The sequence below is a fragment of the Triticum aestivum genome, chromosome 4D, assembly GCF_018294505.1.
Source record: "Triticum aestivum cultivar Chinese Spring chromosome 4D, IWGSC CS RefSeq v2.1, whole genome shotgun sequence".
Lineage (NCBI taxonomy): Eukaryota > Viridiplantae > Streptophyta > Magnoliopsida > Poales > Poaceae > Triticum > Triticum aestivum.
In genome coordinates this window covers 208,035,903-208,051,661 of record NC_057805.1, presented here as the reverse complement: position 1 = coordinate 208,051,661, position 15,759 = coordinate 208,035,903, and positions in this window count along the sequence as shown.

Below are 15,759 nucleotides of genomic sequence, written 5' to 3'. Positions count from 1 at the left end.
GGTTGTTCCGTCCAAGCCGGTTGGCTCCCGATGAACAGCACGTGTTCCGTTGCCTCCCGATGAACACGACACATTCCGTTGCCTCCCCATGAACACGACGACGATGCAGTTTCTTCGTTCTGACCCAGCCATGTACACGAGCCCTGGCCGTACGTATGCGCGAGTAGGCGTTCGAGACCCCGCCCGTATGTACGTACGTGGCCGTATTTACTTTCTTGCACCCTTGCCATTGTACGTACATGTACATGCTACGTGCGCGCCTCTACTACTACACGTTCCCTTCCTTACACGCCCACGGTTCATCGTTGCAGCCTGCAGACAGACCGATCGTATGTACGTACACGTTCGCGACCAAAATGACAACACTACATACGCTTTGACCGGGTGGGTCCCGATGTCAGGCACTTCCTTGCGTGCGAAGATGTAGCTGGTGGGTCTCAGCAGTCAGGGGGGAAACGTTTTTTGTGAAATACGGTGGCCCGTCTGGTGGGTCCCTACTGTCAGGTGGATGAATCATTATTTTGCGCGTAATAAGGAGGCACTTCCTTGCTGCGGCCGTGGACCTAGCTGTCAGCCTCTCCACGTACGGTACTCTTCCGATCGAAGTCGTTTGTTGACCATGTTGACCATGCCGCACCGAGAGAAACAGGGCGGTGGACGACGGCGAGGCCTTGGAAGGGGACGGCGCGGAGCCGGGGAAGACGCGACAGTGGATGCCCACGCGGAGGGGAGTTTGTGGGTTGACTGCTTCGGCTGCGGTGTGAGGCTGCCGTCGCCGGAGAATAACAGGAGGTGTGGGTGAGTATAGAGGGATGGCTTGGCCAGCGGTGGCAGCACAGCCGGACACGGGAGGCGGGAGCAGACGGCACGGCCGACGCTTGTTTGGGCGGCTGGAGCAAGAAGATCAGAGGTTGAAGAAGCACTACGACCGTTGGATGGACATCGTACGGTCGCTGGAGTTAGAATCGTTCATATTGACTAAGTTGACAAAGCCCTCCGTCCCCGTCATCTTAGTAGGCCCACAAGTCAGCCTCCAACAATGGTGGGTCCCAGCTAGCAGGGGGAGTATTCATTCTTTTGTGCGTAATAAGGAGGCACTTCCTTGTGTGCGAAGATATAGCTGGTGGGTCCGAGCTGACAGCGGGGGGGGGGGACGTTTTTTTCAAGAAATGCAGACGCCCTTCCGGTGGGTCCCAGCCGTCAGGTGGAGGAATCATTATTTTGTGTGTAATAAGGAGGCATTTCCTTGTGTGGACCCCTACTGTCAGCCTCTTCCGATGGCTGTTGTTTGTTGACCATGTTGACCTCGCCACGCCGAGAGCACAAACGCGGTGGACGAGGGCGAGGCCCAGGAAGGGAACGACCCGGAGCCGGCAAAGCCACCACAGTGGACGCCCACGCTGAGGGGTGTACGAGCACTGACTGGTCGGCTGCGGGGTGAGGCGGACGTCGCTGGAAAAGAACAGGATGTGCGGGTGGGTAGAGGGATGACCTGGCAGCAGCGCAGCCAGCCACGGGAGGAGGGAGCAGGCAATCCCACCGGCGCTGGTTTGGGCGGCTGGAGCAGGAAGATCAGAGATTGAAGAAGCATGGCGGCCGTTGGATGGACATCCAACAGTCACTGCTCTGTGTTGACTAAGTTGACAAAGCTTTGCGTACGTGCAAAAAAAATTAGGACAGTGTCATTGTGACGCCCGGATAATTAAGCTACAGTAACTTTCTACTAATGATGCCACGTCACCTTGATTACTGTTGCTAATCTCACGTTAGTTCGAAACTGATTCAAATTCAAATTCAAAATCAAGCAAACAATAAAAAATTTCAAATATTAAAACTAAAATGTTCGGGGTGAGCCAAATAATCCATACTAAATATTGGTGTAGAAACCACACTCCTCTAAAGTATTTAAATGCACCATAGTAATTAAAACAGCGGCAAAACTGTTATTTAATAAATACTTTTAAATAATAAATAATTACAAAACTATTTTATTTAGGTGCCAAAGTTAATGTGGCAGTAGTATATTTATAAATACAAATTTAGGTGCTAGTGTTAATTTTTATAAAACTGAAATAAAAAGGAACAAAAATAAAACAGAAAAAAGGAAAAGACTAAACAAAGAAATAAAGTCAAACAAGAAAAAAACAAAAGAAAAGAACCCCCCCCCACTGCCCTTGGGCCTCGACCAACTGGCCGGCCCAGCTGCCACTGTACCCCCTCGGGCCAACCAAGCCACGGCCCAGCCTGCCGCCCCCCACGCGCTAACCCTAACCCCCCCCCCCCACGTACCCACTCCCCCTCTCGGTCCACTCCTCTCCTCCCCGATTCACGCCTCTCCCTCGCCACTCCTCCTCCCACGATCCCGATCTGGATCGGGACCTCGCCTCCCCGACGACGATGCCCGGCGCCCCCCCGTCGCCCCCGTCCTCGGCCGCCCCCGACGCCCGTCCGCACCGCCCCATCCCCTCCGCCCCCGATCTGGAACTCGGGCTCGGCCCTGACGCCACCGCCGCACAGAGCTCGCCGTCGTCCGCCCGGTCCTCTCCCTCGCCGGCCTGCTTCCTCCCCCCCAACCAGACTGCCTCCTCTTCGCCGCCTCGTCCTCGACCTCCTCCCCACGCCCCACTGCCCGTGCCCTACTCCTCCTCTGTGAGCTCCCCCTCCCTCCTCTCTCTCTGCCGTGGCCGCGCCCTCTCCTCCGCGCTCGTCTCCGCCACCAAACGTCGCCCGCGGACAGCCGCACCGGCCAAAGTCAACCTAGTAGGCACAAAAGTCAACCTCCAAATCTGTGGAAAACAATATGATACAGCGGTGGCTAGGGTAGAGCCTGTCAGGTCGGTCGTGCGAGTAAGACCAAGTATAATAGTAGGCCTTTGGCCCAAACCCCACGTCCAAGTCAATAATAGCCCCACTACCCAAAAGAATCAGAAACGGCTGAGTAATTAAGGCGTCCGTTAATTATTAATTAATGACTTAATACATTTTCCGACTCACACCACACTTAGAGCATGGTTAATAGTATAGCCAACATCCGGCTATATGAAGTTGGCACATCATCTAGAACCAACCTAATACGTAGCCTGATTACAATAGTTAGTCCCTTTAGTATAATACTATATCATTAATAATGGCCCCACCTTTTGTCTCACAAAGTATGTGTAGTCTGAAATGCCGGGCGTGCAGCGGGCGGTGCCCTCGGTCGGCGCGCCGCTTCAACGGCGGAAGCAGTGAGAGGTCGCGTTGCCCTGACTTGCCATCAATGTGGAGCGGCGGGCTCAGCTGGCGCCGGGCGGGAAGGTTTCGATTTTTGATTCAGTTGTTGCGCTGCTACCGTCCAATATTCGCGCATGGTTGTTTCTAGAATAAAAAAAGGAGATACTCCTACTTATGTTACTCCCACTATGGCTAGCCTAAGGTTAGTAGGTGACCTTGCGCTTGGCTCTTCGCCTCTTCCGGAAGTCGAATAATAATGGTGGTACTACAGTAGTACTTCTGGCAATCTGACAACAAATGAACTGCTGCACGTCCACCGCTTGTAAGCAAAAGTTTCTCCTCGTGCTGCGAGCCACCGCGCACGCATTGGCGAGGGAGAAGGCATAGTAAGCAAGCTTCTCGTCGTTCTGCGAGTTGACGGGACACATCAAAGTTATTTAGTACATACTCTCTCCAAAAAAGGGCTGACCATGTCATGGCTACCATCCCGGCCTCCGTCGTTGAGTACATGCACTATTCACGTGCCATCGAGGAGAAAAAATATTGCGTAGTAGGAGTAGGTGCCATCGAAGTGCACGACTCACTTACGCACTGCTTATCTGATTATCTCCATTTTCTTACATGACACGTGCACCTTGATGCTAGATGTCTCGCGTGTTGGCAAAAGGATGAACAAAGCTCACGTAAAAAAGAGAGTGGAAGAACATAGATTCCTGACGACCGAGAAGGAGCAAGGAACCTCGCGGTGGAGCGTCTGCAAGGAACCTTGCGCATTTTCCCCTGTTTTTGCCGCCTGCCCACCTATAAACAAATAAAAGAACATGAACTCTTCGCTAACCACTAGAGACGATACATCAGGATGCTAAGTTGAACATATTTTATTAGTTTATATTGATAACCACGCAAGAAGCCACGCATGTACAGGACGCATGCAACCACGCATGTACACACGCCGACGCACTAACTCATGCCGATCCAACTCATGCACAAACGCGCACAGCATGGAGCACACAACGCACGTACACAACACATGCATGCACACACACTCGGCCGCAGAATGCATGAGAATAACACATGCATGCGCACACACTAGGCTGCATGGAGGCGTGCGCCATCTGCGGTGACGTCCGGTTCGTCGTGCTACGGCGAAGCTCGCACACAACGGCGCCTACGCATCTCTTGCAGCACCTCTTTGCCGACGTTGCTCAACGACTAGCCGGACACGAAGATGACCGCGGCCTCGGCCTTAGAGCTAGCACCGATAGAAAAGCACGCACGTTGCACGCACACGAGCACGTACGGAGTGCCCACGACGTGGTGCGTCCCCAGTCGCCTCTACTCCTTCTGCACACGTTTTCTATGAAGGCGGCTGCATGCCTAATGATGATGTGGGTGAGATCTACTAGGACTCAGATGATGACGAGGAAAATTATGGGGGCGTGTCTCCAACAGTGTTCCTCGGCTCGCACCTCTTGCATCACGGTGGTCGAGCTTGGAGTCATTCATCTGGTACACGTGGCATCTCAGATCTGGAGACAAGGTGACGTACACCGTCAAGGTCCACGGTCAAGGGGGTGAGGGCGGACGCGACCTCTCACTGCGTCCGCCATTTGAAGCGGCGCGCCAGCCCAGGGCGCCGCCCGCTGCACTCCCAGCTGTACCCGCCTCCTCGCCGCATTCAAAAACCTACATTTACTAGTATGTATACATGTGCAAGGCATGTCTTAATAAGTATAACAGAGTGATTTTGGTAAAAGGGAAAATAAGTAATATATGTGCTAATAGATTCAAAGAAAAAGAAATTATAGTTATGTATAAATGCCGATATTAGTTCAATATTGTAAAAGAGGGAAGTAGTATTCATGTAACGCCCGGATGCTTATGCTACAGTAATCCCATACTATTGTTGCCACGTCACCGCGATTCTTCTTGTTAACCTCGCGATGATTCAATCACTTTCGGTTCAATTTTTCTAAATTAAGTCAATTGGCAGAAAAAAAAGAGTGAGAGCAAAAGGCCCCTGGCCCAACTGGGCCAATCAGCCCAACTGTCCGGCCCATCCCCGCTGCCGCCTTGCCTATATGGCCCCTCCCCCCGAACCGGAAACCCTAACCCGGTCGCCCCGTTCCCCACTCCCCCCCCCACTCGCTTCCCCCGCGCCTCTCTCCCTCTCCCCTCGTCTGGATCGGGGTAGAGGGCCTCGACCCCTTCACCACGACGCCGTCGCCCTTCCCCCGACGCCACCACGCCGGTGCCACCTCGCCGACACCGCCCGGCACTGCCCCGTCGTTGTCCTCCTCGCGGCCCCATCCTCCTCCCCGTTCCTGGATCCGGAAGGGCCTCCCCGCCCCGACCTCGCCGACGGACGCCGCTCGCCACAGCCATTCCGCATCGCCTCGCCTCCTCATCTCTCCCTCATCGGCTCCGTCGAGCCTCGCCGACCCTCTACTCTGCAACGGCTGTGAGAGCCCCCCCTCCATCACCCTCTCTCTCTCCGTCGTCCCGAGCGCCACCACGCCGGCGCACGCGCCTGCACCGGCCGCGCTCGCCGCGCCTACACGCTCCACCCGCCACACTCGCTTGCTGCTCGTTGTGCCCCGCGCACCGCACCCCGCGCGTGGCCACCCGTGGCCGCGCCCCTCGTGCCGCTCCTCCCTCCCCTGGCCTCGCCGCAGTTCGCCGTCGCCGGCGTCCTGCTCCTCGCCCGCGCCACTGGTTGTGGCCGCCGGCGCCTAGCGCGCCCGTGCGTGCCCAACCCTCCTCTGTTGGCCTGGGCCAATGACCGCAGCGGCCCCTTTTTCTTTAGATAAAAAAATGAAGTAAAAATGTAAAAATAGTTAATTTATTAACTAAAGAATTAATCTAGCTTAATTAGTTGATTAACTTCTAAATGGGCTAATGTGTCAATGGCAGTAGGGCCCCACTACTAATTAAACTGTTTTAAACAATTTGTTAAACACATGTGACATTGACAAATGGGCCCTTTGACCCTGTCGACTGGTCAACTTTGACCCAGTCAAAGCTGACTGTACTGCTGACTGGCACTGACCGACCCCACCTGTCTGTTTGACCCAGTCAACTGGCTGGTTGACTGCTGACGTCATGATGACATCATGCTGATGCAATAACCCCATTTTTAGATTTAATAATAATTTCATAATATTGTTAAAACTTTAATAGTTCATAGAAAAATAACCGTAACTCGGATGAAAATACTTTGTACATGAAAGTTGCTCAGAACGACGAGACGAACCTGAATACACTCTCCGTTCACCTGTCACATGCCCCTAGCATAGCGAACATAAAATCGTCCCCCTCCGTTTCATCTGTCCGGAAATGCCTAACTCCGGGAAAACTTCCCGGATGTTATCCCCCTTCGTCGGTATCGTGTAGCATCGCGTTAGAACACGCCTAGTGCTGCTTATTGTCATGTAATGCACTTGTTTGCTCTGTATTTTTTGTTTCTTCCCCCTCTTCTCTCCGGTAGACCCCGAGCCCGCTGCTGATGCCCCTGTGATCGACTACGTCGACGATGACCCTTCTTCCCTTTCAGCGGAGCTTCCAGGCAAGCCCCCCCCTTTGATCATCCCGATATCGCCCATTCCATTCTCTCATGCTTCCATTAGATTTTGCTACTGTAATTGATTGCTCCTATTCTGATGCATAGCCTGCTTTTGTACCTGCTATTGTTACCTACCTGCTTATCCTAAACTGCTTAGTATAGGTTGGATAGTGATTCATAAGTGACCCCCACCTTGTCCTTGTTGCCCCTGCTTCATCATCGACGACTCGATCAACATGATCGACGACGAGAGCCCGACACCTCACATCACATCACGCCCCTTTTGTTGCTCGACTCTGCAGAGCTACTATCGAGTGCCGAGGGTGATCCCTCATAACGCACTCCTGATGATAATTCTATAGTGTAGCTATTCGGTCGTGGTCATGGAGGGTGATTTCCTCTTTCACCATTCCCGATACGGCTCTGTCGTGCAACACCTCAAGTGTGAACCTTGAGGGTGGTCCCTCTTACGTTCACCTTGATGATTAAATTGAGTGGAATCCACCGGGGGTGATTCCTCGGGTTTTCCCCTTGATGTCTGGACACACGGTTACCTTGACTTTACTTGAGACCCTTGGGAAAGTCGGGCGGGCCCGGAGAGCACCCGCAAGATGGTTACGAGGCACGACCGGGAAGTCAGGCAACCCTCGAGTGGGCTGGGCTAGCCCTTGTTGTATTTCCTCGAGACGGGGCGATGGGGTCACATTATCGTGAGTCTCTGCTCGTCTCCGCAAGCTAATAATACACTATGGTTTGGGTATTTGTTCTGAATTGGCCTTTGGCCTTTACGCACTAACCACCACACGAGAATAGTTATGGGCCTCGACGTCGAAGTATCAGCCGAAGCTTTGTCAGACGTCCAGTTCAGCATTGTGGGCCTGTCGGGCATGTGCCATCCAGTAGAGGTGGTGCTCGTCCCGGCTCGTCGCATAACGACCCGGAGTGCAACGGGCGATTGGCCCAGACCTCGAAGTGCTTAGGAGGTAGATCGGTGGGGACCGCTCTGCTGAGCCTAGGTAGGGTTGCGACGTGTTGATCTTCCGAGGCCGGGCATTGACGCAGAAAAGTGTGTGCGGCCAGAGTGAACGAGCGTGTTGGAAAACGTGGTGCACCCCTGCAGGGAAGATCTTTATTCGAATACCGTGTCCACGGTAATGGACGTTCAGACTTATATCTTGATCTAATACAACTAGAAATGGATACTTAAGATATGTGGCTCCGGGATTGCTTTCTCGCAGGGAGTCGAGGAAGGATCTCTGGGCTTTATTGCTACAACATGCTTGTTAATTATAAACTGCTATTCTTTACTCTTCTACATGCTGCAAGATGCTTGGAGCTGCTTGAAGATGCCAGTCTTCGATAGGCTAGGCCTTCCCCTCTATTCTGGCATTCTGCAGTTCAGTCCACAGATACAGACCTTCCATTTGATACCAATGCATACATAGTATAGATCTGATGCTTGCGAGTACTTTGGATGAGTACTCACGGTTGCTTTGCTACCCTTTTCCCCTTTCTTTCTTCTTTCCGGTTGTTGCAACCAGATTGTGGGTCCCTGGAGTCAGATGCCACTGCCGATGGATGCTACTACGTGGAGACCGCCGACGACCAGGAGTAGTTAGGAGGTCCCAGGCAGGAGGCCTTGCCTCTTCGATCATGTTGCTTTTGTGCTAGCCTTCTTAAGCCATCCTTGTTTAACTTATGTCTGTACTCAGATATGGTTGCTTCCGCTGACTCTTGTGTATCGAGCTATGTATTCGAGCCCTCGAGGCCCCTGGCTTGTAATATGGAGCTTGTATTATTTCATTTTGTGTCTAGAGTTGTGTTGTGATATCTTCCCGTGAGTCCCTGATCTTGATCGTACACATTTTCGTGTATGATTAGTGTACGGTCGAAACGGGGGCGTCACAAGTTGGTATCAGAGCCAACTGCCTGTAGGATCCCCCTTTCCAACTCCTTGGCCGAAGTTGAGTCTAGTCTTTGAAAAACTGATTTACTAACATGGTTGTGTGGCTTACGGGCCCACGTCGCCAATTGGGTGGTATTAGGATCTTTTATTCCTCGTCTTTACTCTGGGACTCTGATCTCTCTTCTATTCGGGTTAAATGATTTTGTTAACTCTATCCTAGGTTCTCGTGATCACATCCATCCGGAGATTTGTATTACGCCTTTCTTGAATTGGGAGCCGGGATCTGCTTCACATTGTTCACGGGCCACAGGATCCTTTTATCGAGGGCACCCTGCGTCGTCCCCTGCAGATTCCTCACTCTAGTGGTTTTCTCCGACATGGATGTAGCCTTTGCTATGTCTCGTTGTTGTATCCTTCCATTGCGTGCCAGCGTGTCGCCTAGTATGTCTAGGATGATTCTCTTGTCCGAACTCATACTAACAACGTGTAAATGGCTCTGTATATGTATATGTATGTATTTAATGACTACTGCTTTGTACATACTGCGCCTTTGCTCATTGTTCAAGTTACATCATGAATGACTCTATACACCTGCTCCACCCCTGGTTAAACTGCTCTCTGATTCTTCTAGCAGGATGGCTGACGATACTCCACCTCCACCCTATATTGCCGCAATGATGCAGCAGTTTGAGCTGAAACGTCAGTTTATGACTGGAGTACTGGCTCAGTTTCCAAACCAGGATGCTCATCAACAGCCTGCCCCAATAACACTGCCAGAATTTGTGCGCCTCAACCCGTCCATTTTCCGCAACTCCACTAATCCTATGGATGCTGATGATTGGCTCCGTGACATCCTGTTTGAGATGGAGTCAGCTAATGTTGCCCCTGCCAGTTACGTCACCTTTGCGACATTTCACCTGAAGGGTTCTGCTGCTCAATGGTGGGAAAGCCACAGGGGTATGCTGCCTGCAGAAACGGTAACCACTTGGAAGGAAGTTCAGTTAGCCTTTCATGCACGACACATTCCTCAAGGTCTGATGGACCAGAAGAAGAAGGAGTTTCGCAAACTCTCACAGGGCACAATGACTGTGGATGAATATCAGAGGAAATTCCTTGAATTATCCCGCTATGCTGCGGATGACGTCTGCACTGACGCTCGCCAGCATGAGAAATTCCGTGAAGGACCGCGTCCCGATATAAGCTCACACTTGTTGCTCATGATTGCGCGGACTTTGCGACACTTGTCAGCCAAGCTTTCCGAACTGAAATTGGCCTAACCGAGTACCAGGAGTCGCTCAAGCGTACTCGATATGTTGGCCCATCCTCGAGCCAGCCTGCTCAGAAACGTCGAGTCTGGATCCCACATAATGTTCATCATCGACCTGCTCCAACACCACGACCGTCTTATGTTGCACCTCGTCTGCCTCCGCCGCCGAGACAACTAAATATTCAGGGTGGACAGTCCAATGTTGTAGCTCATCCTCATAATGATGGTTTATGCCGTAAGTGTGGACAGCCAGGGCAGCATGCTGCCAGCTGCCGCCCGGCACAGAATCAAAAGGCACGAGCTCGTCAACCCAGAAACCCAAATGCCAGGCCGCCTGCACTCAGTCATGGTCATGTTAATCATGTAAAGGTTGAAGAAGCTCGACGGGATTCCAAAATTGTAATGGGTACCCTTTTAGTGAATTCAGTCCCAGCGTCTGTTCTTTTTGATTCGGGAGCATCGCATTCTTTCATTTCTAAAGCATTTGCACGCAAGCGAGAATTATCATTCGAAAACATGTACCCTCCGCTGGCGGTTAGCTCCCGAGGATCCGGGTGGGGTACCTCGATGATAGCCCACAACAACCACATTGAAATTGGAGGGTTAGTATTCACTGCTTCACTTATGGCCCTCAAGGTTTCTACCATAGATGTCATTCTGGGCATGAATTGGTTGGGTCCTCACCAAACCCTAATCGACTGTGCAGCTGAGATAGTCCAGCTCACTCACCCTTCTGGCCAGACAGTCCAATACTCAGCCCGAGCAGCTCAGGATGCCGAGAATCACATATATGTTCTGAATGCATTGAATGCTTCACTTCTTGAGGGAATAGAGAACATTCCAGTTGTTCGTCAATTCAAAGATGTCTTCCTAGAAGAACTTCCAGGAATACCCCCTGCTAGAGCTGTCGAATTCGTCATAGAATTGAAACCGGGCACTACTCCTATTGCCAAGCGGCCATACAAGATGCCGCCACATGAACTTGAACTTAAGGAGGAAATCGACAAATCTCTTCATAAGGGATTCATTCGTCCTAGTTCCTTTGCTTGGGGAGCACCTTCTCTCTTTGTCAAGAAGAAGGATGGTATGAATCATTTGGTCCAAGATTACCGACCGATCAATCAGGCAACAATTCAGAACAAGTATCCGCTTCCCAGAATCAATGATTTATATGATCAACTTGCTGGCTCCTCAGTATTCTCTAAACTTGATTTGAGGTTGGGTTACCACCAGATCCGGGTTCGTGAAGAAGATATTCCCAAGACCGCCTTCGTTACTCGCTATGGTTCATACGAGTACACCGTCATGTCCTTCGGCTTGACCAATGCTCCAGCAACATTCTCTCGTCTGATGAACTATATCTTCATGGAATACCTTGACGAGTTCGTCGTGGTCTATCTGGATGATATCCTTGTGTACTCCAAGAACAAAGAAGAACATGCTGAACATCTGCGTCTTGTTCTGGAAAAGCTTCGAGAACATCAACTATATGCCAGATATTCCAAGTGTGAATTTTGGCTTCCCGAAGTGACCTACCTTGGGCATGTCATCTCCAAGGATGGTATTGCCGTCAACCCCGAACGAGTTCAGGCTATTCTCGACTGGACTCCTCCGAAGAATGTCAAACAAGTCAGAAGTTTTCTCGGACTCGCCAGCTATTTCCGTCGATTTGTCAAGAACTTCTCCAAGATCGCGAAGCCCCTGACTGGTCTGCTTCACAAAGGTGTCAAGTTTGATTGGACATAAAAGTGTCAGGAAAGTTTCCAAGCACTCAAAGACAAGCTGACTTCTGCCCCAGTTCTTGCTCCGCCAGATACTAAGAAGGATTTTGTCATTTACTGCGACGCTTCACGACAAGGATTAGGCTGTGTCCTAATGCAAGAGCGCAGAGTGATTGCTTATGCCTCTCGTCAGTTGCACCCTCACGAAGAGAACTACCCAGTTCATGACCTCGAGCTTGCTACTATCATACATGCACTGAAACAGTGGTGACATTACCTTCTTGGTAATCGTTGCGAGATCTTCACCGACCACCAAAGTCTGAAGTACATGTTTACTCAGCCAGATTTGAACCTCCGTCAGCAGAGATGGATGGAGATCGTAGCAGACTTTGACATGAGTATTTCCTATACACCAGGATAGGCTAATGTAATGGCTGATACCTTGAGCCGCAAGTCATATTGCAACCATCTCGAGGTTTGCAAAGTTCAGCCTTCGCTTGTTGAAGAATTCAGAAAGCTGAACCTCCATATTGTTCCTCCGGGTGCACTCGCTCCCCCTCCTAAGGAGTTCCGCAAGATGAACCTCCGTGTTGTTTCCCAGGGTTCCCTCAATACCCTAGCTATCGAACCAGATCTCTTGGACTCCATCAAGAGAATGCAGGGATATGACTCTCAAGTTGAGAAGATTAAACGCTACCTCGCAGAAGGAAGGTCGTCATTCTTCACTGTTGATAATGCTGGCGCTTTTTTCTTCAAAGGTCACCTAGTGGTTCCTTCAAAGGACGACCTGGATATGACTAAGGAGGTTATGAAAGAAGCTCATGATACACCTTGGTCTATTCATCCCGGTAGCACCAAGATGTACCAAGACATTCGTCAGAGATTCTGGTGGTCAAATATGAAGCAAGACATTGCTCATTATGTTGCTGAATGTGACGTTTGCCGTCGTATCAAAGCACAACATCAAAGGCCTGCTGGAACTCTGCAACCTATGTCTATTCCTGAATGGAAATGGGACCATGTTGAAATGGACTTCGTCACTGGATTTCCCAAATCGTAGAAAGGTAATGATGTTATTCTTGTCGTCATTGACCGGCTTTCTAAGGTTGCACACTTTCTAGCCGTCAAAGAAACGATCACTGCTAGTCAACTGGCAACTCTCTATATGTCCAGAATTGTTTCACTTCACGGTATTCTGCTGGTAATCAGCTCAGACCGTGGCAGCTTATTCACTTCAAGATTATGGGCAAGTTTTCAAGAAGCTATGGGAACTCATCTGTCTTTCAGTACTGCATTTCACCCTCAGTCGCAGGGACAAGTTGAACGTGTCAATCAAGTTCTCGAAGACATGCTTCGAGCTTGTGTTATTTCCTTCGGCAAGAAATGGGAGGAATCTCTCCCGTATGCTGAGTTCTCTTACAACAATAGCTATCAAGCTAGTCTGAAGATGGCTCCCTTCGAAGTGTTATATGTACGAAAGTGCCGAACCCCTCTAAACTGGTCAGAAACTGGGGAACGTCCACTCTTCGGTCCGGATATTATCCAACACGCTGAAGAACAAGTCTGCGTCATTCGCGAGAATCTCAAGACTGCTCAATCATGTCAAAAGAGTAATTATGACCGTCATCATAAAGACATGGTCTATCAACCTGGCGAAAAGGCTTATCTTCGAGTCACACCAATGAAGGGTGCTCACCGCTTCGGGATCAAGGGCAAGCTAGCTCCTTGCTATATTGGTCCATTCACTATTCTCGAAAGGCGTGGAAAAGTGGCATACCAGTTGGAACTACCGTCGAACCTTTCTTAGGTTCACGATGTGTTCCACGTGTCTCAACTCCGCCGCTGCTTCAAGGACCCAATCCGAGCAGTGGATCATGAAGTGCTTGAGTTGCAACAAGACCTTTCCTATAAAGAGCATCCGGTCCGCATTCTCGACCAAGCAGAACGCCGCACACGTCAGAAGGCGATCAAGTTCCTCAAAGTATAGTGGTCGCATCACTCTGAAGACGAAGCCACTTGGGAACGCGAGGATCGCCTGCGTGATGAATACCCCGCTTTGTTTCCTTCTACCTCCTAAATCTCGGGATGAGATTTCTTTTAGTGGAGGAGAATTGTAACGCCCAGATGCTTATGCTACAGTAATCCCATACTATTGTTGCCACGTCACCGCGATTCTTGTTGTTAACCTCGCGATGATTCAATCACTTTTGGTTTCAATTTTTCTAAATTAAGTCAATTGGCAGAAAAATAAGTGAGAGCAAAAGGCCCCTGGCCCAACTGGGCCAATCAGCCCAACTGTCCGGCCCATCCCCGCTGCCGCGTTGCCTATATGGCCCCTCCCACCGAACCGGAAACCCTAACCCGGTCGCCCCGTTCCCCACTCCCCCCCACTTGCTTCCCACGCGCCTCTCTTCCTCTCCCCCTGTCTGGATCGGGGTAGAGGGCCCCGACCCCTTCACCACGACGCCGTCGCCCTTCCCCCGGCGCCACCATGCCGGTACCACCTCGCCGCCGCCGCCCGGCGCTGCCCCGTCGTCCTCCTCCTCGCGGCCCCATCCTCCTCCCTGTTCCTGGATCCGGAAGGGCCTCCCCGCCCCGACCTCGCGGACGGACATCGCTCGTCAGAGCCACTCCGCGTCGCCTCGCCTCCTCATCGACTCCGTCGAGCCTCGCCGACCCTCTACTCTGCAACGGCTGTGAGAGCCCCCCCCCTCCATCACCCCCTCTCTCTCCGTCGTCCCGAGCGCCACCACGCCGGCGCACGCGCCTGCACCGGCCGCGCTCGCCGCGCCTACGCGCTCCGCCCGCCACGCTCGCTTGCTGCTCGTTGTGCCCCGCGCACCGCACCCCGCGCCAGCCGCGCCCGCACCCCGCGCGTGGCCACCCGTGGCCGCGCCCCTCGTGCCGCTCCGCCCTCCCCTGGCCTCGCCGCAGTTCGCCGTCGGCGGCGCGCTGCTCCTCGCCCGCGCCACTGGTTGTGGCCGCCGGCGCCTAGCGCGCCCGTGCGTGCCCAACCCTCCTCTGTTGGCCTGGGCCAATGACCGCAGGGGCCCCTTTTTCTTCAGATAAAAAAATGAAGTAAAAATGTAAAAATAGTTAATTTATTAACTAAAGAATTAATCTAGCTTAATTTGCTGATTAACTTCTAAATGGGCTAATGTGTCAATGGCAGTAGGGCCCCACTACTAATTAAACTGTTTTAAACAATTTGTTAAACACATGTGACATTGACAGATGGGCCCTTTGACCCTGTCGACTGGTCAACTTTGACCGAGTCAACGCTGACTGTACTGCTGACTGGCACTGACCGACCCCACCTGTCTGTTTGACCCAATCAACTGGCTGGTTGACTGCTGACGTCATGATGACGTCATGCTGATGCAATAACCCCATTTTTAGATTTAATAATAATTTCAGAATATTGTTAAAACTTTAATAATTCATAGAAAAATAACTGTAACTCGGATGAAAATACTTTGTACATGAAAGTTGCTCAAAACGACGAGACGAATCTGAATACGCTCTCCGTTCACCTATCACATGCCCCTAGCATAGCGAACATACAACCGTCCCCCTCCATTTCATCTGTCCGGAAATGCCTAACTCCGCGAAAACTTCCCGGATGTTATCCCCCTTCGTCGGTATCGTGTAGCATCGCGTTAGAACACGCCTAGTGCTGCTTATTGTCATGTAATGCACTTGTTTGCTCTGTATTTACTGTTTCTTCCCCTCTTCTCTCCGGTAGACCCCGAGACCGCTGATGATGCCGATGTGATCGACTACGTCGACGACGACCCTTCTTCCCTTTCAGCGGAGCTTCCAGGCAAGCCCCCCCTTTGATCATCCCGATATCGCCCATTCCATTCTCTCATGCTTGCATTAGATTTTGCTACTGTAATTGATTGCTCCTATTCTGATGCATAGCCTGCTTTTGTACCTGCTATTGTTACCTACCTGCTTTTCCTAAACTACTTAGTATAGGTTGGATAGTGATTCATCAGTGACCCCCACCTTGTCCTTGTTGCCCCTGCTTCATCATCGACGACTCGATCAACGTGATCGACGATGAGAGCCCGACACCTCACATCAC